At 38.1% G+C, this 27,120-nt stretch overlaps 1 long non-coding RNA gene across 1 annotated transcript; it reads right to left on the minus strand.

Annotated features, from left to right (window-relative positions):
* Window positions 1-210: 210 nt before the first annotated feature.
* LOC125109391 (uncharacterized) lies at window positions 211-26,379 on the minus strand. Its single transcript, XR_007130224.1, has 3 exons — window positions 26,282-26,379; window positions 7,950-8,100; window positions 211-1,284 (listed from the first exon to the last, which is right to left on the minus strand). It is a non-coding gene; the product is annotated as an uncharacterized LOC125109391 (long non-coding RNA).
* Between the last annotated feature and the right edge of the window lie 741 nt (window positions 26,380-27,120).

Below are 27,120 nucleotides of genomic sequence, written 5' to 3' on the forward strand. Positions count from 1 at the left end.
TTTTATTTTATCATCTAATTTATCGAACATATTAATATATTATATAAAGGTCATGTATAACAATTCCAATATTTGGATTTCCAATGAGTATGTTACTTATAATATGTTTTTCTCTTGCTTTTCTGTCGTGTTTCATGTCCTGGTATACATAGTAATTTTTTATTTATAGCCAGACAATATATTTGACAAATTATAGAGATAATTTAAGACTCTAGACAATACCATCTTCCAGAGAGAATCTATTTTTGTTTGGCAATTGGATAAGAGAAAGATTAATTGTAATTCCATCAAAGATTTAATTGGTTGGATGCCAGCCTTCATTATATTTGAGGGCACATCTAGCCCTTCTGGAGTTTCAAGTTAGGACTGGAGTGTTCACCTGGGCCTCTCCTTCTTGGTGGGCCTCAAGTCCAATTTTTGCCACCAACACTGTAAGACTGTTGGAAACTCCTCTCAGCTCTTCAGCCTCTGCTTTCTGCTTACAAATAGACAAATCTAAAGATCCAAATTGGGCTCCCTTCTCTGTACTTTTATTCTGTCTTGGCCCAAGTTCCCTAGAAAAGAATTGTTTGTTGGGAGGTGTACCCTTGAGATAGTGAAAGTAAAGGGAAATGAAAGTTGGGCAAAAAGGAAGGAAAAGTGAATATAAACCTGTGTCTTATTGCAGATGACCACAGCTACATGAACCGTCTGGGGACAGCCTTGTCTTGGAGCACTCTGTCAGATGGAGAAAAGGAGAGGAATTTACTCAGTGGCTTCCTCCACTGAATGACTTATCTTTCACTGGTCAAATTTTATCCCACAAGGCATTAACTTCTATGCATTTCCAGGTTTTTCAACTGGCCTCTTCAGACCCACTAGAGAAATGAAATTCTATGCCCTGCAGCATGTTGCTTCATCCAACTCAAGTACTAGGGGGAGAAATCAGATACTTGCTGGGTGCAGTGGGGGGCCCATGGCCATAGTTGCTGCAGCTCTACCTGCATCAGGCACAAAGGAAGCCATGCTGGCGGCTGGCACTCACCCTGCGGCTGAGGCAGGTTGTGGAGCAGTTGATGAACCAGTGGTGACCTCAGGTCCATAGCAAGTTTGAGGACCTGGTAGACTGATAGGGCTTAGAAGATTTGAGAAGTTTCCTCAATTTGTCCAATGTGCTTTCTCCCAGGAATCTTGATCTTGTGGCTTCAGAATTCTCCAGTGTCTTCAGACTGATGGTTTTATATATTGTCCAGCATTTTAAATTCTCAAAGGGAGGTTTGACTTACAACCAACTACTCCCTGTTACTGGAAAAGAAAAAAAAAAAGTGATCTTTCCAAGATCTTATTGTAGTAATACAAAATGTTTATCCTATGCACCACTGACACCCAAACATAGGTGGAAACTAGTTGACATTAGATTTACAGTAAAATTAATGGAGAATCAAAATGTCACGTTCTCACTTGTAGATATAAATCACCCCTGAATTTTATATTGACTCCTCAGAAAAGGTCAGTCAGTATTTTTCAGTCAATGTAAAGCTGCCCTTGATTTTCTCGAATTAAGCCACTGACCGTATTACTCATCTAATGGAAATTCCCACCCTGACTTAAGTACTAATCATGGGTGGTGCCATAAAAGGGCATAAAATTTACCAACTACATCATCCCCAAGGCAGAAGATTCATAACTGGTTTAATCCTGATTGCTTCAAAAATTCAATTGAGACTGATGAATATCTCTCCTTCCTCTTCCCAGCTATAAACCTACTTCTAGTCTAAACTAGCCTGAGATCAACTCCTTGTGAAATACTCTAAGGATTTGAGAATCTCCTCACCTGTTGCTGTAAAACATTACTGACTATATGAACCCTACAGTTTTAGGCCAAAGATATTATTTCTTAATGAAACCACATTATAGAAGTTTACTATGGTATCAGTTCTGTATTTTATGTAATATGCAAGAGAATGCATCAGTGGAAGGAACTCTATTAGGAGTTCTAGGTTAGAGTCTTTTCTCCTACTTGTTACCTTCTCAGGACACCTGCAATGGATCTCCTAATGTAAAGGAACTCCTAATGTAAAGATCACCCTTTAGAGAATGGTAATAGATGCATGCTTATTGATAAAAACCATGGAAATCCAGAGATGTTTCACTAGCTTTCTCCAAAATAACGGTAAGTTCACTAAAGAGATTTTAGGGTAGTAACCCTTCTTTACTTCTTCCCAATCTGTCATTTGTCACTACCATGGGTCATCCTCGCTACTGTAATTTGAATGTGTGGTCACTGGGAAATGTTGACCTTTCCAAAGAGAAGAAGAACTTTCTTCAGTAAAGGGAATATGTATGGCTGTGGTTCCTGCTAGAAACTAACCTACAGCCCTCATCTAAATATTAAGAAATACTTTATCACAAAATGGTGTATGGAGTTTAAAAACTACGTGTGCAGTATGCTCTCATTATTTGCTATGTATGTCTATAAAACTTATATGCATGTATGAGGATATACACTAAAATGTTAAATATTTTATCAGGATGGAAATTATGGGAGCAATCTAATTTCTATGTACTTATTAATACTGTCATCATTTTACTTAATGTGCACATTTTTTTTCCCAAAAAAGCTTTAAAAAAAAAAACTGCTTGCCAGATGTTGGGCTTTTCTAGGTACAATACATGTGTTATGCTCCTCTAGGCAATTAGACCAGGTAATAAACATGAAATGCATAGAACAGGCCTGGCACATAGTTTGTTCTAAATAAATGTTAGCTATTGTGTTTACTATATAGAAAATTAAGCTCATCTTTTTCACAAACTGCAAATTTTAAATATCTATATTTAGGGTCTTAAAGAACATACAGATCTACAAAGACACCAAATGATCTACTAGGGATGATTGCCTCTCTCTCTCTCTCTTTTGCTTTTTTTTAAAGTGACGTATAATTGAAACTGGGAAAAAAGATTTATGATAACCAGTAAGCAAAGGAATATGAGGTTGGAAGTCAGCTACTCTGTGAGTGCTGTCACTGGTTAGCTAAGGTTATATAATCTGGGCAGAAAAGAATGAAAAATATCTGCAGAGGAAAATGATGGGCAAAGGAAGAATGGAAGAGAGAAGAGATGGCAGAAATGGAAAGGAAAGGAAAAGTTGGAAAGACTGTAAAAACTAGTTGGAGAAGGAGAAAAGGAGAAGATAAAATGAAAGTGACAAATGAAAGAGGGGCATCTACAAAGACCAATCAGTGTTACTTACATTTGCCGGGTGTTCTGCTAAGTGTTTTACAAGAAATGGCTCATTTAATTATTAGAACAATCTTCTGAAATTAGCATTTTATTATCCCTATTTAACAGAGGAGAAAACTAAGATTTTCAGGATTTAAGTAATTTTTTCCCCCAGATCATGGATTGTATCTCTTTAATAAGATTACATCCAAAAAACCCGATTTTCTTTGAGCCTTCTTTGGTCTGATTTGTCTTTTTGGGGGTATGTTGTCAGATCTTTCCAGATTATAAAATAAAAAACCAAAATATCTTCCCCTTGCCTGATGTCCTCTATCTGGTCATTATTTTCTATCAATCTGTGAAGCAAGCAGGTTTATTAAGGTTCAGAGCAACTTAATATGAAGAGAAATGTGAGGCATAACTTTAATACTATGTCCATATTTTCTAAATTAAAAATTAAATTGTTAATTTTAAGACATTATATTTGCAAACTTATTACGTATGAAATTTTGGTAAGGTATAAAGAGAAAAATCACAAAACACTTTTTTGAAAAGCATCAAATTAAATAAAATTTGTTTGGCTCCAGAATTTTAATATCATTACCATAATACCTGACATCTGTGTCACCCCTCATTTAGTAAGAAAATGTTTGTTTGTTTTTAAAAAGAGTTTAAGAGAAAAAGTAGCTCCTGTGAGGTTTTATACTTTTTGCAACCTTTGGTTAAAAAAGAGTCCTGGGGGGGGCACCTGGGTGGCTCAGTGGGTTAAAGCCTCTGCCTTCGGCTCTGGTCGTGATCCCAGGGTCCTGGGATTGAGCCACGCATCGGGCTTTCTGCTCAGCAGGTAGCCTGCTTCCTCCTCTCTCTCTCTGCCTGCCTCTGCCTACTTGTGATCTCTCTCTGTCAAATAAATAAATAAAATCTTAAAAAAAAAAAAAAAAAAGAGTTCTGGGATGGTAGTCATAGGGTCTGGGTTATTAAGCTCCTGCTCTGTCAACTGCGCAATCTTTGCCTCAGCCCCTAATTTCTCTGAGTCTTAGTTTCCTGATCTGTGGAATGAAAGTTTAGATAGTATGTTTAGGTAATATGTTTGCAAAGATCCTAGGACCATGTAGCCTATAAAAAATAAGGGAGGGAGTTCTCCTGTGATGAGAGTTAGGTCATGGAATTTAAAATAAATATTTTAATGTTTCTAGTAACACTTTGCTGGAAATAAAAATCTCAAGTTAAACGATGATTGTTGACTTTTAATTGATGCCATAAGTGATAGGAGACATAGTAATGGTAGATGATTATACTGAACAAAAGAAACAAAATAAGGGCACCCGACTGGCTCAGTGTGTAGAGCATGTGACTCTTGAGCTCAGGGTCATGAGTTCAAATCACACGTTGGGCATAGAGCTTATTTAAAAAGAAACTGATCCATAAGTGCCAAGTTAGTAAACACTATTCATCTTCATTATTTTGTAATATTTTGTATAAGATATGCAACAGCCAACAGCTTGGTCAAAACTGAAATAATCCAAAGAGAGTTTCATGCATTTTACTGATTTAAATGGTAGGAATCACTGGAGTAACACACAGTTAAAGTATTTTGGGAAGTCAGGAGGGTGTGGAGGAAGGAGAAGAAATAATTACTCAATAGCTCTTACTTGAGCTGAATAATTACTCAATAGCTCTAAACTGAACCATCCTTCAGTTAAGTCAAATAACACCAACACATTACTATGTTAAGATTCAATAACTTGATACTTAAGATACTCGTTTCCAATTTAAAGATTTGGAAAACTTGGGGTACCTGGGTGGCTCAGTTGGTTTACCACTGGGCTCTTGGTTTTGGCTCAGGTCATGATCTCAGGGTCATGATCAGGGTCATGAGATAGAGTCTTGCTTTGGGCTCCCTGTTCAGCAGGAAGTCTGCTTCTCTCCCTTTCCCTCTGTTCTTCCCTCACTCATGTGCTCTCTCTCTCACACACAAACAAATAACTAAATAAGTCTTTAAAAGAAAAAAGATATGGAAATCATGAAAAATAGAAAACTTGAGAAAAAATTTTTTGGGAAAAAATTTTATTTATTTATTTGAGAGAGAAAGAGATAGAGAGCACACAGAGGGAGAGGGAGAGGGAGAGGGAGAAGCAGACTCCTTGCTGAGCAGAAAGTCTGAAGTGGGACTTGATTCCAGGACCACATCAGACCTCAACCTGAGCCGAAGGCAGACGCTTAATTGACTCAGCCCCCCAGGCACCCGTGAGGAAAAAGAACATTTTAATTAAGTTGTCAAATAGTTGTGTTTCTGAAATCAGTGAGTGAATATTTAGTTTCTAGCAACGGAATACACTGCTGAAAGTGGCTTTAAAAATAGGGTTTTGTTACTTTACAACCCAGAAATCTGGAGGAAACTATTTCCAGGTTTGTTAGAGCAGTTCCATGATTCATCAGGTGTCAGGACGCCCTATCTGCCATACGTGGTACATTGATTGACTCCATACTTTCATGCTTGCAAGATGGTTCCCCGTGTTCCAGGGACATGTGTAAATATGACAATATTTGGGGCCCCAAAATGGAGTCCCCTGTGTCACTTTTTGTTAGAGAAGAAACCTTTTTCCAGACTCCTTGTTTTCCACTGCCCAGAACTGGTGCCCTTGCCACAAAGGGCATGCCCAGGGTCTAGCAAAGCAGTGCCCGCCATTTCCATTTCATAAAAGCCATGCTTTGCCACCATGGAAAAGGGGTATGCAGCCAACACACCCACTTTTACATGTTGGTCTATGTCCTTCCAAACATTTCCTCTTCATAGAGTTTTTATCTGCACTGTTTAAATCATACTCTCTATCAGGCTTTGTAACCTGCCTTTATACTTCATATTTTACCATACATATTTGTCCCACAGTAATAGTCTTTGGAAATTTTATTTTAAATGGTGACGTAACATTCCATGCCAAGAAACATACCCTAATTGACTTAACTTGTCCTAAGCAGCATTCCTTTCATTTACACAATACTTAACTGGGTAGTAAGCACTGTATACTAGAGGCTTTACACCAGGGCCTCTAATCTTTACAACATTCCAGCAAGGTAGCTATTATCATTCCACATTTACAAATGAGGACACTGGATCTCAGAGGAGTTAAAGCTCACTGATATTCCTGTTGGTCAACGGCAGAATCGGGAACTTGAGCTCAGGCCCACCTAATTCCCACACCAACTAACACAACGATATTTATTCAACATTGTTGTGGGGGGCAAAAAAGAAATTAAAGCCCAAATGAGTGGGCCAATTCATAAATATAAATTAGGTAAGTTTTCTCTTGAGCAAAACCAACCAGAGCAAACCAAACAAAAACCCGAATTCATGCAGACAGCCAGCAAGTGGCCACAAAGCTATAATGGGAATGTAGCTCTATTAACATGGACGTGAAGTTACAATTCATCATCTTACTTTTAGTAAAGAGCATCACTCCTTACTCAATTTGCATCAGTAGTTACATTAAGCCAACTATGAAATCTTGTTTTTCATAAACCTTGATCAGGCTTATTGTCATGTTTTGTTCTTCATCGTACTCATCATTTCTTCCTACAGCTGCCCCTGGCAGTGTAACTAGCACATACAATTAATTAGTCACATTCTTCAGCTTTCCTCGGGAAGGTTAGATCAAGTTCAGCTCCTCAAAGCACCAATTAGAAAAAGCTCCCGATTTAAATCTTGCAGGCCTAAATAAATTCCATTAGCCAACGAAACATTCTATAAACCATATATTTTTAAGGTATTTCCTATGTTACACTTTGTCCATATCCTCAAGCAAGGGGCAGTCTTTTTGTTCTAAAGGTATTAAGAAGTCCATATGGTTTCCATAGGTGTCAGCAGTTAAATGGAATACATGAGTAAAAAATGAAAAACAGGGGCACCTGGGTGGCTCAGTCAGTTAAGCATCTGCCTTCAGCTCAGGTCATGATCCTGAGGTCCTGAGATCAAACCGATTTCAGGCTTCATTGAGCAAGCCTATTGCTCAATGGGGAGTTTGTTTCTCCCTCTGCCTGCTGCTCCCGCTGCTTGTGCTCACTCGCTTGCTCTCTATCTCTGTCAAATGAATAAATAAGATCTTTAAAAAAAAAGAAAAGAAAAGAAAAAGAAAAGGGGGAAGGAAAGCAAGCAAAGATGGAATAAAGAAATGAACACACAGGGCAAGAGAAAAGTGGACAGTGCTATAGTTCCTGTCAATTCTGTTGTGATAGAATAAATTCTAGGCCAGACTGAAAAACAGCACAGGGCACATGTGTCTAGCCAGCCAACAGGACCAGCAGAGACGAAGCCAAAAGGAACTGCTGTCACTGACTGAATCACTCACTTCAGGTTACCGCCTCTGAGGACTTCCCCTTCCACCCTCCCCCAGAGACTTGGGCTCCTGGTTACAACAAACTCCCTCCCCGTTTGGTTTCAGGCACTTTGGGCCTAGTCTACTTTATTTTCCTATCTTGTTCCAGGACCTGCCCCAAAGGGCTTTCCCAAATACCACCTCTTTTCAATGACAAGTCCTCACTTCTTGCTTCCACACGCCCCTGCCATTCCTGCCTAATGGTGTGGGTGGTTCTGGGAGAAGGGTGACAAAAAAAGGCTTCCTCCGGACTTGACACAGCAAAGCCAAATAGGAAACGATGCTGGCAGCTTTTCCGGTGAGGCCAGACACGCACTAAAAAGTGTTGACAGTATGGCAGATGGGGAATCAGTCTCTCAGAGAGCAGGGAACACTCACAGAGCCTCGCAGCCACGTTGCCCTCTACCCTAGTTATCAGGGGTTCCCTAGAGTCAATAAATCTGAACGTTCTCAGTCTGTCTGGCCACACCAAGATAATATGTAGGATTCAGCTTCATCGTGGTTTTTTGTCTCATCCTGATAGAAGCCTCTGGAAGGAGAAAGGAATTCATAAATTTGCTTCAGTTTAATCTTTGTGACTAACCAGGAAAAAATTGTGGTTCCTACTTTTTCTCCATGTTAGATTACTAATGTTCCCACTTGGCACCTCATTAATAATCCAATGCTACAAGTCTGTGTTTTATTTGAGACAGGAGCAAAATCATGTGTAAACAAAGATGTGAGAAATAAATCTTATTGGAATATTCAATATATATAATTATATATATTACATGATATATGATTTATAATATATACTATATAATTATATTTATGAAAACTCTTATTGGGATATAGTATATGATTATATTTTATAATTATTTATTATATAAGATTCATTAGCCAATTTTACAAGTTTATAAAAGAAGAAGAATACATTTTGGATAAATACAGATCTGGATTTCATTCTAAGCAGAGTAACAAAGGACAACTTGACTAACTTTTCAGGCATCGATAAGTTTTTTTCATCACTGAAATGAAGGTGATGATATCTACCTCAGATGGATGTTAAGAATTATGAGAGAGGATGTCTATTGAGTGTATGGTATAAAATGAATGAAATAAAATATTAGTTCCTTTTCCTCTCTAACCCATCAGCCCAAGAGAACACAGATTTTTTTTAAGCTTTTCAATCAGTCAGCAAATATATTGAAGTATTAAAATATTATGACTCTCAAAGAGTTTGCAATCTAGTTAGGGATATAATGTTAAGTCACATGGAATAACAAGAGAACAATAGAGTTCACAATTTAATCAAATAATCAATTATGAAACTTATGGTTCCAGTTAATGAATTATAATTGTTGAGAAAAATGAAATAAAAATGGATGAAAGTTTTTTTTATCATGTAGTCTTTCCCTCTTCTAGAATCTTCTAGGCATTCTGTGGAGCAAGAAATAAGTCTGAGTTAAAACTTAATTGTATAAAAATATTAATATATATTTCTCTATATAAAAATAGACTGACAGATATACTTGATGACATTTTTAGGGGTGCTCCAGACAAAGTTCTAAAATCTCTTTCAAAAACAGAAAAATCCTCTTAAGAGTCCATGTTAAAATCAACCTCTCCTTCTGACCTTCTTATAATCCTCTCATGTTTTGTTGCAACTTTGTGCCTATCATGATGATTATAAAAGCATTTTATATAGATGAATTGTCCCATGCTTATTTGCATTTGATAAAAAATAATCAAAATGTATAAAATAGTAAGAATCCCCAAGCTCCCTTCTACTCCCATTCACCAAAGAAGCAGATAATCTATCAAATGCCAAAAATAATAAAAATATGCAAATCTCCCTTTGGAACTATTCCAGGGACCAAAATTCTATAGGGAAAAAAATACAAATCTGTAAGTCTTTCCATCTTTGCCTTTCACCTTTAAAGCAGTTGATAAAAAACATTTGCATTTGTAAAAGCATTTTCATATGATTCATGAATCAAGTTCCTTCTTGGCCATTTAATACAAACCCAGGATGTTATTTACCGTGTCTATAGAAACTACTCCTCCATACATCTTTGGCCAAATCTTTTGCCACCTGCTAAGGAACTATGTATGATGGTTTTACTCTTAAGAATCAGACAAAATCGTAAGTGTGGCGGAAAGATGAAAAGTATCATCTGGATAAAAACCCAATAAACTCAGTCAAAATTAAAGAAAAGAATTAAGTAACGTATACGTATTCTGCTGACTATGTGCCAGACACTGTTCAAAACATTTTATGATTGGAGTCCCTGGGGCACTGTTAAGGGTCTGACTCTTGGTTTGGGCTCAGGGTGTAAGCTCAGGGTCACGGGATAGAGCCCTGCGCTCTATGCCCAGTCTGCCTGATTCTCTCTCCCAATCCCTCTACCTCTTCTTCCCCCTCAAATAAATGAGCAAATCTTTAAAGAACACCCCACATGTTGTATTTCATTTAATCCTCCTAACAGTCCTATGCTGCAAATATTACCGTCCCCATTTTTTAAATGAGAAAAGTGAGTTGAGAGACAGTCATTTACTCAAAGTCAGAGAATTATAAGTCAGTATTCAAAAGGATAAATGATTGTCCCAAATGGGTGTTTCAGAAGCAGTAAATTTTGAGTGAGTATGTAGAATCTGTAGCTGGTATAATCAAAGAATGGAGTATTCTGTTCAGAAATTCCTTTAAGTGTACATTTTTGTAAACCTCCCTTTAAAATAAATTAGTCTACTTTCTTTTCTTATAAATGATACATGTCTGTATATATTTATATACTACATAGAACAAATCATATATAAGTGGTTTATTTTAAGGAATTGGCTCACATGATTATGATGGCTGGAAAGTCCAAAATCTGCAGGGTGGGCCAGCAGCCTGGAGACCCACAGAAGAGCCATGCAATTTAAGTCTAAAGGCCATCTGCTGGCAGAATTCCCTCCTGCCCTGGGAAGGTCAGTCTGTCTTTCATTCTATCAGGCCTTCAGTGGATTCTAAGAAGCCCACTTGCATTATGGAGGGCAATCTGCCTTACTCAAAGTCCACTAATATGAATATTAATCTCATCAAAAACACTCTCAGAGAAACATCCAGAAAAATGTCTGACCATGTATTTGGGAACCAAGGCACAAAATTAACAATCATATATGTGTCCATCATATATTTTTTTTCATAAAGGATGGAAGATACTCTTGTAGTGCCTTGAGGATCATGAATAGGAACATTTCAAATCACTGGATAAGGTCTAAAGATATAGAACATTGGGCCAAATTATGTACTGACCACTGGACAGAACTCAGAATTTGGTTCTATAAGTAAATCCTGAATATTAGCTTTATTTGTGATCTACCTCTTTCTCTTAAAGCCTGAGAGCAAAACAAAACAAAAATCAAATTAATCAAGATGCTCAAGTAAAATGAGATATTTCTTCACATAAATACTGTACCCATTCATCTTCCTATCTGAGGTCTACCAAAAAGTTGAAGAGTAGGACATGCTTTAAAAGTCATTTTTTGAAAGATTTTATTTTTTGTTCATTTATTAATCAGAGGGACAGAGAGATAGCACAAGTAGGCAGAGTGATAGGCAGAAAGAGAGGGAAAAGCAGAGTCTGCGCTGAGCAGGGAGCCTGATGCAGGACTCAATCCCAGGACCTGGGATCATGACCTGAGTCAAGGGTAGATGCTTAACCAACTCAGCCACCCAGGCCCCCCTTGGACATGCTTTCAAATTCATTTTATGAGGCCCACATTATCTTGATACCAAAATCAGACAAGGACACCACACACAAAAAAGGAAATATCAGGCTAGTGGACATAATGAGCACAAAAGTAAAAATTCTCAAGAAAATATTAGCTAATCAAATTCAACAATACATTAAAAAGATCATACAGCATAATCCAGTGGAATTTGTTCCAGGGATGCAAGGATAGGTTGGCATATGCAAATCAATCAATGATACAACACATTAACAAAATGAAGGATGAAAATCATATTATCATTTCAATAGATGCAGAAAAAGCATCTGACAAAATTCAACATCCATTTATGATAAAAACTCTCAACAAAGTGAGTATAAAGGGAACATGCCTGAATATGATAAAGGCCATATATGACAAACCCATGGCTAACATCATACTCATCAGTGAAAAGCTGAAAGCTTTTCCTGTAAGGTCAAAAACAACACAAGGATGCCCACTGTCTCCAGTCATACTCAACATAGTACATACCTCATAGATGTTGCAGGTTTGGTTCCATACCACCACAATAAAACAAATATTACCAAAAATGGAGTCAAGTCGATTTTCTGGTTTCCCAGTGCCATAAAATTTATATTTACATTATAATCTATTAAGTGTGCAATAGCATTATATCTAAAAAACAATGTGCAAACCCTAACTAAAAATACTTTATTGCTAAAAACGTTAACCATTGTCTGAGTTTGAAAGATTGTGAGAATTACAGAATGTGATACAGAGACATAGAGTGAGCAAATGTTGCTGGGAAAAATGGCTCTGATAGACTTGTTCAACATAGAGTTGCCACACACATTCAATTTGTATAAAATGTAGTATTCACAAAGTGCAGTGAAGTGAAGCACGATAAAACAAAATGTGCCTATTGTGGAAGTCCTAGCCACAGCAGCTAGGTGAGGGGGAAAAAGGCATCCAAAATGGAAGGGAAGAAGTAAATCTGTGTCTGTTTGCAGATGATAAGATACTATATACAGAAAACCCCCAATACCATTAAAAAACTGTTAGAACTGATCAGTGAATTCAAGTAAAATCACAGGACACAAAATCAATATACAGAAATCTACTGCATGTCTATACAGTAGTGATATACCATCAGAAAGAGAAATTAAGAGGAAAACATTCCCATTTACAATTACTATCAAAACAATAAAATGGCTAGAAATAAATGCAGCTGAGGAGCTGAAAGACCTGTACACTATAGACTATAAGACACTGGTAAAAGAAATTGAAGATGGCACAAATAAATGGGAAGATATTCTGTGCTCACGAATTGGAAGAACTAACATTGTTAAAATGTCCTCCTACCCCCCCAAAATCCACAGTTTCAATGCAATCCCCATCAAAATTTCAATGGCATTTTTCACAGAACTAGAACAAATAATTCTGAATTTGTATGGAACCACGAAAGACTTGGAATAGCTGAAGTAGCCTTGAGAAAGAAGAACAAACCTGGAATATCACAATCCCAGATTTCAAAGTAGACTACCACGCTACAGTATTCAAAAACAGTATGACGCTGGCATAAAAACAGACACACAGATCAATGGAACAAAACAGAGAGCCCAGAAATAAACCCACACAGATATGGCCAATTAATTTATGACAAAGGAGCCAAGAATATACAGTGGGGAAAGGACATTCTCTTCAATAAATGGTGTTGGGAAAACTGGACAGCCACATGCAAAAGAATGAAACTAGACCACTATCTTACACCATACACAAAAATAAATTCAAATGGATTAAAGACTTGAAAGCAAGACTTGAAACCGTAAGACTTCTAGCGAAAAACAGAGGCAGTAAGATGCTTGACATTGGTTCTAGCAATATTTTTTAGATCGGACTCTACAGGCAAAGGAAACAAAGGAAAAATAAAGAAATGTAACTACAGCAAACTAAAAAGCTTCTGTACAGAGAAGGAAACCATCGACAAAATGAAAAAGCAATCTACTGAATGGGAGAAGATATTCACAAATCATATATCCGAAATATATAGGGGCACCTGTGTGACTCAGTCAGTTAAGCAGCTGCCTTCAGCTCAAGTCATGATCCTGGGGTCCTGGGATAGAGCCCATACTGCTAAGCAGAGAGTCTGCTTCTCACTCTCCCTCTGCCCTTCCGCCTCCTCATGCTCTCTCTCTCGCTCTCACATAATTAAATTTTTTTAAATCTATAGATCTAAAATATAGAAAGAACTTATACAACTCAACAACAAAAAATGCCGAAATACTCTAATTTTAAAAATGGGCAGAGTATCTGAATAGTCATTTTTTCCAAAGAAGACATACAGATGTCTAATAGGCACATTGGAAAGTTGTTCAATCACTAATTATCAGGGAAATGAAATCAAAAACCACAATGAGATATCTCTTCACACCTGTTAGAATGATTATTATCCAAAAGACAAGAATAACAAGTGTTGGCAAGGATGTAGATAAAACGAAACCCACTGATGGGAATGTAAACTGGTGCAGCCACTATGGAAGACAATATGAAGTTCCTCAAAAAGTTAAAAAATAAAACTACCATACCTACCCACTCTTGGGTATTCCACTTCTGGGTATTTATTTGAAGAATATGAAAGCACTAACACAAAAAGATACAGGTACCCCCATGTTCATTGCAACATTATTTTCAATAGCCAAAATATGGAAACAACTGTGTCCGTTGATGGATGAATAGATAAAGAACATGTGATATCTATCTATCTATATCTATCTACTCAGCCATAAAAAAGGAAAATTTGGGACGCCTGGGTGGCTCAGTTAGTTGGACGACTGCCTTCGGCTCAGGTCATGATCCCGGAGTCCCGGGATCGAGTCCCGCATCAGGCTCCCAGCTCCATGGGGAGTCTGCTTCTCCCTCTGACCTTCTCCTCGCTCATGCTCTCTCTCACTGTCTCTCTCTCAAATAAATAAATAAAATCTTTAAAAAAAAAAAAGGTAAATTTACCATTTTCAGCAATATGGATGGACTTATAAGGTATTATGCTAAATGAGTCAGATGGAGAAAGAAAAACAGCATATGATTTCACTTATATATGGAATCTAAAAAACAAAACAAATAAATGAAATAAAACTTACAGAGAACAGATTTGTAGTTCTCTATAACCACCGGAGAGGTAGGGGATTAGGGGGTAGGTGGAATGTGTGATGGGACTCAACTGTATGGTGATGGATGGTAATGATAGTGATCACTTTGTAGTGTATACAGATGACAATGTTGTACACCTGAAATTTACATAATGTTATATACAAATTTTATCTAAAAAAAAGATAAAAGAAGAAGTAAATCCGTATTCTACCTAAGCCAGAGCTGGGACTAGGGCAGACTAGACAAAACATGCAGATATTTTTGCTTTTCAAAAAGAGGATGACAGACCTCCCCCTACAAAATTACACACAAATGATTTAATTAAAGCGGTGTGATAGTTCCCAGAATTTGTCTCTGGCCCAAGTGATGAGAAATTATCCAAAGCACAGTTGCAAATACTCTCCAGATGGTACGCCAGACAATCCATTGGGAGGCAAGTAGAGAATAAGGAAATATATTCTTTCTCTTTACATGTAGTTTTAGTTTAAAGTAAAATACGAAATTAAATATTCTTGTTGACACTTGCTCTTGGGATTATCTATCAATCACTTGACACATACCCCAAGAAAGAAAGCCTGAGGGATGGCTGGAAGGTAAACAATTTGATAAGGCACCCTCCCCCAGGGGTTGCTACATATTGCAGACCACATGTGTCTAGTTCAGTGGATTTATGTATTCTAGTCCTATTTTCAACCCAACTGACCCTCACAAAATGAACAGGTGACTAAAACACATATTCTGGCAATGAGTTGAAGATGCTAATAATGCACAAATGAACAGTAAGAAAACTGCAGAGCTTCACTCCTGTTCCTACCACAAGCTCTTCTCATATTATAAATTAGCAAAAATATTATTGAAATACCAATTCATTTTTTAAATTTTATTTATTTTTATTTTTAAAATTTAAAAAATTTTTTTCACTTCTGTTGTTTTTAATTCCAGCATAGTTAACATACAGTGTTATATTAATTTCAAGTGTATAATATAGTGGTTCAACAATTCTATTTTTTTTTTAAGGTTTTATGTATTAGTTTGACGGAGAGAGACACAGTGAGAGAGGAAACACAAGCAGGGGGAGTGGGAGAGGGAGAAGCAGGCTTCCTGCGGAGCAGGAAGCCTGATACTAGGTTGGATTGCAGAGCCTTGGGATCATGACCTGAGTTGAAGGCAGATGCCTAATGACTAAGCCATCCAGGTGCCCCAACAATTCTAAACATTACTCAGTGCTCTTCATGGTAAGTGTGCTCTTTAATCCCCATCATCTACTTCACCCATCCCTCCACCCGCCTCCCCTCTGGTAACCATTGTTTGTTCTCAATAGTTAAAAGTCTAATTCTTGGTTTGTCTCTTTTTTTTCTCTTCGTTCCTTTGTTTTGTTTCTTAAATTCCATATATAAGTGAAATCATATGGCATTTCTCTTCCTCTGGCTGATTGATTTCACTTAGAATTAAGCCCATTAACTCCATCCATGTTGTTGTAAATGGCAAGATTTCTTTCCTTTTTATGGATGAGTACTATTCCAGTGTGTCTTGTGTGTGTGTCTGTGTGTGTGGGTGGGTGTGTGTAGCTCACATCTCCTTTATGTCTTCATTTATCCATGGACACATGGGCTGTGTCCATAATTTGGTTATTGTAAATAATGTTGCAATGAACAAATTTATATGGTATTATTATGATCTATGGCTAATATAAAAAATAAACACTACTATTTATTTAGTTTAATTTTAATTTCATTTTATTATAAAATTGCAGAAATGGCCACACATTCTATTCATCACTGTTTGCATGTCCTTTTGCAATGTGACTACGGCAGCCACTCCCACGAAGAGCTAAAGTCTATTCTTTTGTCCCTTGAATCTGGACTTGACCACATGGACAAAGGGATACTGGGGAAAATTATACAAGTAGAGACTTAAAAAGCGGTTGTATATTGGGGCTTCTTCCCTTACTGCTATTGGGAATGCATCAGCCACTGGCATGTAAGTAAGCCTGTGTTAGTCTGCTGGATGATGACCTGTAGCTCAGTACGCATATGAAAGCCAGATAACCACCAGATACGTGAGCCCACTGACTGCCAACTGACCAGGAAACATAAGTAAGTCTAGCTAACAAACGGAAGAACCAATCCAAATGTCAACCCATAGGATCGGGAGCTAATAAATAAAAGATTATCGTTTTAAGCAACTAAGATTAGGAGTGGCTAATTACATAGTAAAAATTAATATAGAAATTAGTACCTGAAAGTGGGTTGTTGTTGTTAAAAACAAAATCTAAAACATGTTGCCTTGGGTCTCTGAATTGCACAGAGACTGAAAAAACATTAAGAATCCAGTAACAAAAACCCGAAAAAGGGTGACTAAACTATTGGTGGTTGCCAGAAAAAAAAAAAAAAAAAAAGTGAAAAAATTGCTCTAGCTGGCCAGAAAAATGGCAATATGTATCATGTAGTTAAAAGCAGTTGGCTTACAGTAACTTAAAAGATTAAATATATTTTTTTCTTCTAATGAATTTATGGACCTTGCAAGATGATTTCCCAGCAAAATTTTGAAAGTGTTGATTGGGTTTCATTTAGCTGCCTGGGAAGAAAGAAACGAGCTAGAGAAAGAATTTATAAAGGGAATTTATAGAAAATAGAACTGCTTCTCATCTCTAATCACTTTAGCCAGTAAAAATTCCTCAAGTGAAAGAAGTCTGTGGCCAAAGATCGTATCAAGATATGGCTATTAAAACTTCATTAAGGGGCGCCTGGGTGGCTCAGTGGGTTAAGCCGCTGCCTTCGGCTCAGGTCATGATTTCAGAGTCCTGGGATCGAGTCCCCCGTCGGGCTCTCTGCTCAGCAGGGAGCCTGCTTCCCTCTCTCTCTCTCTCTCTGCCTGCCTCTCTGTCTACTTGTGATCTCTCTCTGTCAAATAAATAAATAAAATCTTTAAAAACAAAACAAAACAAAACAAAACAAAAACTTCATTAAGATATTTCAAGGAATTAAGGTCATATCTACTAGACCCTCTCAACAAAAAGAAGTGAGCTGGGTCTAAAAATTTTAAGAATTCTATCTCACAACAGACACACCCACAAATTTCTATCTTCAAAAAATTGTGGTGTGGCTTTTCTTAAACCAAGTAGTCTCAAGTCAGATTCATAGCAAAACCACAAAGTGTTAAGAATGGTATTGATGAAAGGACCACACACTTGGGATGAAAAATTCGAGACTGCTCAAATTACAAAATAGCTTCTGGAACCCTTGCTTTTTACCAGGAGGAAGCAATCACAGAAAGCTATTTAGCTATAAACTTGGGCTTTGCCTTATAGAAAAGAACAAAGTCCCAGAAGACAGAACCAAGAGCTCAGAAAGCAGGAGCCAAAAGCCTTGGAGGACAATAGAGCAGGGAGCTAAAACTGATCTAATCAAGAAATATTTCTTGCTCCCAGAATGGAGAGACCTGGCAACAGATGTCTAATTGGATTTCAGAATCATTATAGACCAGTGGCTGCTATGTGTTTCATATCCTTCCCTTTTTCAATGTCAGTGTGTACTGTCATGATCCTGTCTCTGGGTATGTTGGGTACAGTGGGTATGGTGGGTATGTTGGGGACAGATAGTCTTTTTTTAGTTTTTTTAGTTCTAGAACAAGAGGAGACCATGAGGATTCTCATCTGATCTGATTTAGATCACAAGACCCCACACTAGCATGATGCCATCAATAGATGAGATTTTGGGGGTCTAACATGTGGAAGGAATAATAATTATTTTATCCAAAGGCTAGACTGTGCCAGATTGCAAACATGGCTCTAATACTTGGTAGTTTCTTTCTTCTTGATGAAATACGTGTATTTCTCTTTGAATCTAAACTAGTCCTATGACTTATTTCACCATTAGTATGTACCAAAAGTGATGTTGTGCCAATTCCAGGCCTAGAACATCTTTGCTCTCTCTTTCCAGGTCAACCATCACCATACAGACATACAGGGGCTACCTGCTGCATGATGAGAGGTCTGTGGCCCAGTCACCCTTGTCACGCCAGCCAACAGCCAACAGAAGCAGGAGCGGAACTGCTTGATGGTTTTATCTGCTCAGAGATACCCGAGTGAGCCAGCTGAGTGAAATGAACCAGTTGAGAAAAGCACCCACTTGATCCCAGCCCAAATTTTTGCCCTAAGAATTATGAAATTAACACATGGTCATTATTTTAAGTGCATAAATTAGAGGCAGGGGAGGTTATCATGTAGCCTTAAGTAAGTGATACAAACACCCAAATGTCACAGAACAATTTATTGCTATCCCATCCTTTCTCCTCCCATCTTCAATTCTTTCTCTGACATAAATCAAGGGTCTGTATAGCAGTGGGTCCGTCTGGGATATTGTAGTCCCTCCCAGCAGTCTATTTGTCTGTGTCCACATCAGTTCAATGCTATGTTATTCGAGGTAGCTTGATAGCTGATGAAGCAAGTCACCCCCAATGTATCTTTTGCTTCTTCAGGAGAGTCTTGGCTATTCTTGGCCTTTTGTTCAACTCTGTAAATTTTGAATGAGTTGCTCAAGTACAGTAAGACAAAAAAAAATTTATTAAATCTATAAACAAATTGGGAAAAATGGACATTTTCTTTAGTTGGCTTTTCCTAGCCATAAACATCTCTCCATTATTTAAGTGTTCATTGGTTTCTTTTCATATGTTTTTATAATTTCCTACATAAATTTTGGTTACATCGTTTTCAGATTTATTCATATGTACTTTATATTCTTATCGTTAATAGAAAATAATATAAAATAAATGAATATAAATTAGACTTATAAATAACCTTAGTCATTTTTTTAAGATACATTTATTTACTTATTTATTTGAGAGGGGGAGATAGAGCAAGCTAGAGCACAAGAGCAAGGGGTGGGAGAAGCAGACTCCCAGTAAGAAGCAGACTCCCTGCTGAGCAGGGAGCCCCAAGCAGGGCTTGATCCCAGGATGCTGGGATCATGACCTAAACCAAAGTCAGAAGCTTAACCAGCTGAACCACCCAGGTGCCCCAATAATCTTAATCTTATTAAGATAATCTTAATAAATAAATATGAATTAGATTTTTAAAAATTTTCGCACCTGACTGAACCAAAGTGTAAATGACTCATTTACATTAGTAGTAGACAAACTACTACTTATAGTAGTTTGTCTGCATATTTTTAAATATTTTATTTAGACAATAATCTAGACAAAATAGCTCTCTCTCTACCCCTCATGCTTGGATGAGTTCAAAGCAACAGCTGCAGATATATGTAAGAACAGAGAGAAGAAAAGAAACAAAGCCAGAGATGTCCCTTTCTTCCACTAAAAGTTGCAAGCTTGAAGAAGACTGAGAGAGGGGAAAGGAGGAGCTACTTGGATAAGAGGTGTGTAGTTTTCACATTACACTCTCAGGAATGGAGGTAAATTATCATAAGACCAGACCAAACTTTTATTTCCTAAGCACAGCTGCAAGATGCCTGGCACAGTAGAACATGAGTTCTCTTCGATGTCCCAATCCATGAAAGCAATCTAAGCTGTATGAAGAAAATAAGTGTGACATCTATTTAATGCTTGTCTGAGATAACAAGGAAACTAAGGTATCATGAATAAAAGCGGGAAGTGAAAACAATATGGAAGTTCCTCAAAAAATTAAAAATAGAATGACTATTTGATCCAGCAATTCCACTACTGGGTATTTACCCAAAGAATATAAAACACTAACTCAGAAACATATATACACCACAATGTTTATTGGAGCATTATTTAAATAGCCAAATTATGGAAACAACCCAAGTGGTCGTTGATAGAGGAATGAATAAAGAAGAGGTGGTACTTATATTCAATGGGATATTGCTCAGTCATAAAAAAGAATGAAATCTTGCCATTTCCAACAACACAGATGGATCTAGACAGTATAATTCTAAATGAAATAAGTCAGAGAAAGACAAATACTGGCTGATTTCACTTATGTGGAGTTTAAGAAACAGCGAACCTGGCAGAGGGGAACCAAGGTTGCAGATGGAATGACCCTTGCCAATCTGCCAAGTGTAAAGTAAGTGGTATATGCAGTGGCTACAGTGTAATCACAATGGCCTTTTAAATGTGGAATAAGGAGGAAGATGGTCAGAGTCACAGAAAGATGTGAAGACTCTATGCTACTAATTTTGAAGACAGAGGAAAAGACCAGAAGCCAAGAAATATATGTGGCCTCTAAATGCTGCAAAAGGCAAGACAACAGTTCCTCCCATTCAGCCTCCAGAGGCGATGCCACCCGGCTGACAATGATTTTAGTCCAGTGAAACTCATTTCAGAATTCTCACATCCAGAACTCTAAGATAATACTGTGTTGTTTTTAGTCACAAAGTCCGTGGTAATTCACCACAACAGCAACAGGAAAGTAATACAGACCCCAAAGGGATGATGTATTTCCAGAATGTTTTCAATACAGGATTGTTAGGGAAGACTATGGCTATAGAGATAATAAAATAATTTTTATAGTGAATGTTAAAAAATGAAACACACACAGCACGCTCAACCCACTCACACAAGTTCAACAAACAGAAGCTCTTGCTGCTTGAGTTGGACTTAATGAAATTAAAAGCATTATCTGCCTCTGGGAAAGGCAGGGCAAGGCTCATTAAAAATTACATTTACTGGCAAAGGAAGAGCTGAGTCATTATGAGCCTGAAACATAAAAATGATTTCAGTCGTTCTACAGAATTCAGATGCCATAAATAGAAGTAAATGCCCTTGTCTGCAACCAGTTCCTTCTTACTCTTTTCAGGTATTTTGATCTTTTGCCCCAAACGAAAAAAAAAAGTGATATTTGTTAAGTGAAGCAAATAATTCAAATTTCGTGACACTCAAAATATGAGTCATGAGGGCTATTTGGGAAACCTTTTACATGTAGGAAATGCAACAGAACTTTAAGTTCACAGAGTAAGAGCCCAGTAATCCTTCTGTCTCTTTCTCAAAAGTGTTACTGCTTCCGTATGTGAGAAGTGTTTTCAACTTCTTTTCAGTGGCATTTGATATTACAGCAGTGACCTCATAGTTTAATATTTTCCTCTCGGGTCTTAATATGTCTTGTGTTTTAGAACTTTTACTAATGAAGGGATTTTGTGGTGGTGGTACAGTAACCTCAAAACATTTGAAGAAAAGACAAATTAGTTGGCTGAATGGTAACCAGGATTAAAAGGACTTCACGTTGGGGAGAAAGGAGCTGAAGATAAGGGTCTAGCCAGAAGAACAATCATTGGCTTCATCTAGCGATATGAAACAGCAAATTGGATTCCCTTTTCATGCTTTACCCTTGACCTCTGCCCCTTGCTACTTATCCAGGAATTAGTACTGAGCGCTGGCAGCCTAAGACCCTCCCACAGCTACTCCAGACAGAACCCTACCTGGATATACCTTCTATTTTCTATCCTCACATCCGATCAAAGCTCAGCTGTTTTCTCAGGATTTTCTCATTCCTCTGCTCCCATTTCTAGCTATTCTCATTAGGCAGCAGCTCATAAACTAATACATATGTGATATTACATGTAAATGATTCCGGTATTGTTTTTCCTCCCTAGAAGCCAATGATGACTCAGACCACTGTTTCTGTCCTCTAATTCCCATCCACCCACCCAGGGAGTGTCTTCTTTGTCACTGCCAAGTCAGTTCCTGGAATTTGTGTTGAAAGGTGGCAATGGAGTGGAGAACCTGAGAGGTGAGAGGAGGAAGGGAAAAGATTAAGTTATTCCTCAAAAGAAAGAGAGAAGAGAACACTGGAAATTTAGGACAAATGAAAGGTGCTGGTGTAGTGTGGTATAAGGTAATCAGGGAAGAGGGGAAAAGGTAAGAGAGATGCTGCTGGTAGGAGGGTGTTAAAGAATCAGCTTTAACACATTTATAAAAGCACAAAAATTAGAACGTAATTCCATTTTTGTAACTAATAGATATTTGATCTGGGCTTCTATGAATGAGACTTTATACACAGACAGACCATATGGGTCAGAGTTTCAAAGGATTGCATACCAACTCAGCCTGGTTTGCCCAGGAATTCTCCAGTCTTAGCATTAAAATTTTCACATCTGGAAACTTCAGTTTTTGTCACACTGGGATGTTTGGTTACCCTAAGTCATTAGTGACCAATAATGGCTTCACATGTTCTGTTTCCTGAGAGAATAGTGTACTTATTTTTCCTGAGAATTAGTTGCTGAGGATAAAGAGAAAATTATGATGACATTTGTCAAGAAAAGGATGAGGAAAATGGAAGAAAGGCAAGAGGAAAAGAAAGAAGGCTGAAAGGGAGAGAGAGAGAGCGCGAGCGCAAAACTATACTTTTGTGTGTGTGTGTGTGTGTGTGTGTGTGTGTGTGTGTGTGTGTGTGTGTGTGTGTGTGTGTTTCAAGGGAGGACCTAAAGCAATCTTGACCTAAAGCAATAGTTTTCAAGCAGGAGTGATTCTATCCTGCAGGGGTTATTTGGCAATGTCAGGAGAGAGTTTTGGTTGCACAACCGCTATCTACTGGAATCTAATGAGTAGAGACAAGAGTGGGGCTAAGCATCCTACATAGGACAGCCCTCCAGAGCAAAGAATTGTCCAACCCCCAAAGTCAGGAGTGATCAGAAAAGCATATAGGAGGAGGGTTGGGGGTTCAGCCTTCCTGTCTGGTTTTTCAAGTGTCTAAAATGGCAGTGCTAGTATAGAAATGGAGTGCTAGAAGAATATGAGCCAAAAAAAGGAAACGGGTGTCAATTTCTTTTATTATTCAGATGCCCAGGTCTAGGATAAAACACTTGACCTTGCAAGTAACGGTCAATACTTTTCTCCAAGGTTTTCTGAGGTTAGGAAAAGGGGAGTATTCCACTTTGCTCAGAACCTATAAAATGTAGTGTCAAATTGGTATTAAATCAGTCATTAGAAGATGATCTCATGAGTGTTAGAACCAGCTCTTGCATTCCCTCAACAAGCATAGTGTTCTTTCATGCCAAGATTCTTGAGGAAACTGGTGATGCAAAGATGAACATGATATTCTGAGAATACAAAATAAATAATTATTTAAGATGAGTATTATGCCATGGGAACAGAAGAAAGGAGGTTTCTGCTTGAAGGTATCTCAGAATAGGTAAAATTTTACCTGGGTCTTGAAAAATGAGTAGTAAATGGGAGTAAATAATCCACCAGAGAAGGCAAGGGAATGACAATCCAGAAGAAGGCAAAGATAAGGGCAAATCATGGGGGCTTTTAAGAGATGTGGACCTAGGTCTTTGAACACTCATCTTTGCAGCAGGTAGACTTCATGGAAAAAAACAAGGAAGGGATTGTATATCAGAAGTTAAGGAAAAGATTACCAGGATGCCTACAAACTTCTCTGAAGTCAAACAACATATACATTGTCCCCCACACCCACAATTGTCCTTTCCCCTCAGAGTCAATCTACATGTCCCTCCCTCTTTGTCACTAAAATGCACTTCTTCAATGTCCCTCTATGCACCTCTCAGGCCAAAGAGAGGTTTCTGTCCCTGCATTATGCACAGTTCAAACCATCTAATACTCATTTACCCCTTTGTTGTAGTGACTGCATTTCCTGAATATACATCTTATAATTGCACATCTACATTGGGAACTTTCTAAGAAATGGACCAAATCCATGTGGCTTGGTTTCCCCAAGGATTAGATTACCACAGTCGTCAGCAATCATATGTACAGAATAAATGTTGGTGAATTAATATTATTAAATAAAATACTGTTGCATGGGGACCAAAATGGAAGAGGACACTTAAGTATGAAACATTTAATATGGTGCTCTGGTTAAAGGTTATTTTTAGGAGGGAAAAGAAAGCATTCTTCCAGACCTGTGATTAGTAAATATTATGTATTTGACACATGGTACATCTTGGGCACGCAATAAATATTTGTCTAATAAATGTCAAATAAGATGTTCAAAATTGAGTTGATATTAATGGTTAGATTTCTTCTAATGTGTCAGGTCCCTCTTTACGTCAGCATTCTAGCCCTGTGCTTCTGCTTTCAATGAAGAATTGATAAATAATCAATTGCCCTGACATAGTCCCAAAAGGTATGACCATGTTCCTACAGAGCTGCATTCTTTTGTGAGATACGCAGATAGTGTTTACCTTGGCTGACACAGTACGGGGTTCTAAGGAAACTTTTTAGTGGGCGGGAGTAGGTGGGATGTGGGTTCACTATTCTTTGAGAAAAACATGAGCCAATATATTGGACTTCACTTGGGCTTTTTCTTGATGGCTAAGCCGCCAATAGGTTTAACCAGAGTTATCAACAGACAAGAATTTTAGAATCATGAAAACTTCAAGCTGGAGGGAAGCTCACAGGCTCATTTTGTCTCCTTCCCTGACTCTTGAGCCTAATGCAGCATCTTTCTTGCTTTACTTTTTGTATATATTTATTGATGAAAAAATTTAAATATTTACATGTATTTATTAACTCATTCAAAATAATAAAAATATGCCCATTACACAGAGTCATAATGTAAAACTATGAAAAATAATTATCCTTTCCAAAACAAAAAGACTGTAATACAAGCTACATTGTTTTCTATGTTTATCAATCTCTTTAATATTTAGCTTAAGAGGCAACTGGAGTGTCATCTGTCTGTGCCTTCAGTCTCTTGCTGTATATTGTTTTGGCTAAAATAAATGAAGAAACTCCAGCCTCACACAGAGGAGTAATTGAAAATGAAAGAGGCATTTTAAGATCTTTTTCAAATAATCGAGGATATTTTCTGCCACTATGCCAGAATTGGACGTTGTCAAACTCTGAAAAGGAGACTTCACTCTTCTGAGCCTCAGGACTACTGTGAGAATCACATCACATAATACCCTTAAAGAGCTTAGGAAGGGGGGCGCCTGGGTGGCTCAGTGGGTTAAGCCGCTGCCTTCGGCTCAGGTCATGATCTCGGAGTCCTGGGATCGAGTCCCGCATCGGGCTCTCTGCTCAGCAGGGAGCCTGCTTCCTCCTGTCTCTCTGCCTGCCTCTCTGCCTGCTTGTGATCTCTCTCTGTCAAATAAATAAATAAAATCTTTAAAAAAAAAAAAAAGAGCTTAGGAGGGTGTCCGCTACATATGTGCATGTGTCTGGATGTGCATATGACATATATATGTGACATATATGTATAGCTACATATACATATGTGAGGGGTTATTAAAGTATGAGATGGGGATGGAAAGACCCTAAAATATGAGTTACAATCCATAGGGATCAATTGATCGTTTAAATTCCACATTACAACCACTCTTTATTTTTCTTTCTTGGTCCAGAATTGTTGTTCAGACTTGCTTGCTATTTTACAAGTTATTTAATACATGTATAAAAGAATCAAACTAAAATATAGGGAATACATTTTCAGTTTCAGAACCAGCCCTTGGGCACTGACTATGCAAAAACTTAAATGTTGTTAGCCTTAAGAAAAAGGTAGCATACATTATATATATATATATATATATATATACATTTGTACATATATATACACACACACACATATATATTTATAAATAACTTTATGTATAAAGCTTATATAAAATTTTGTATAGAGGGAAAGACACATACACTTACATCCCAGTAGTAAAAAGTGGTTTCTTCGCTTTGACCTGAGATAAGGTGGTTAAAAAGCTTTGGTTGGGGGCGCCTGGGTGGCTCAGAGGGTTAAAGCCTCTGCCTTCGGCTCAGGTCATGATCCCAGGGTCCTGGGATCGAGCCCCACATCGGGCTCTTTCCTTGGTGGGGAGCCTGCTTCCTCCTCTCTCTCTCTGCCTGCCTCTCTGCCTACTTGTGATCTCTCTCTGTCCAATAAACAAATAAAATCTTAAAAAAAAAAAAAAAAAAAAGCTTTGGTTGTTGATAAACTTTACCTGCTTTCACAATACAAAGACTCTCCGGGCCTCCAGGGGGTCAGATGATCAGATAACTGGTCACTTGGGCGAAACTGGATGGCAAGGAAAGGACTGTTTCTTGTAGCTACCAGCTCTGGGAAGAGCGCCTGGCGTGAACAGATGAAGAGAATTCTAAGAGCAGAGGCCTCTCGTTCCAGGGGCCAGCTAGTAGTACCAAGCATGTCAGGAGTTTGGACCCAGGCCTGCCTGAGCCCAAGGCCTGATCCTCTGACTCTCACTCCTCACTCTCTGGAAGGCAGGAGGCAGCGTCAGTGGCTCCCTCCCACACAGCGTCCTGATGCTCTTCCTCATTTCACAAAACCCGAAATCTGAAACCCTTTGTCCTTCTCACCGCAACAATGGGAGCCGGATTTGTTACTCTACCAAACTATGCAAAGAAGGTAGGGCTTAAAAGAAATCATCCCCCAAAAGGAATTTCCATCATCTCATATACAGCTGGCTCGAACCGCAGCTTAGAAAGGCAGGTGGTTTCTCTTGGATCTATCTGTGAATAAACTGACCCTGGGAAACCATTTCCTAAAAGCGATTCTTCTGGTGCCCATCCCAGAGTAGGAAGTTTCGTTCGGTCGGGTGTTGGGTAGTTAGTGTAGGATGAGATGAATAATGTTACAGTTAAGGGGGGCCGGGAATGTGGACCCCACTGCCTTCCTCTGTCCTTGGGCTCATCAGACCAGGTGGCAAGGACAAAATCCTTGGTTGCTGGCAGCACTTTTCAGGCTGAATGGATGGTAGAAGGGCTTTGGGTCAGCCCATTATTTCCCAGTCCTGACCTCCCTCTGCCCAACTCTGCCCAACCA

Source organism: Lutra lutra, chromosome 1, assembly GCF_902655055.1.
Source record: "Lutra lutra chromosome 1, mLutLut1.2, whole genome shotgun sequence".
Taxonomy (NCBI): Eukaryota; Metazoa; Chordata; class Mammalia; order Carnivora; family Mustelidae; genus Lutra; species Lutra lutra.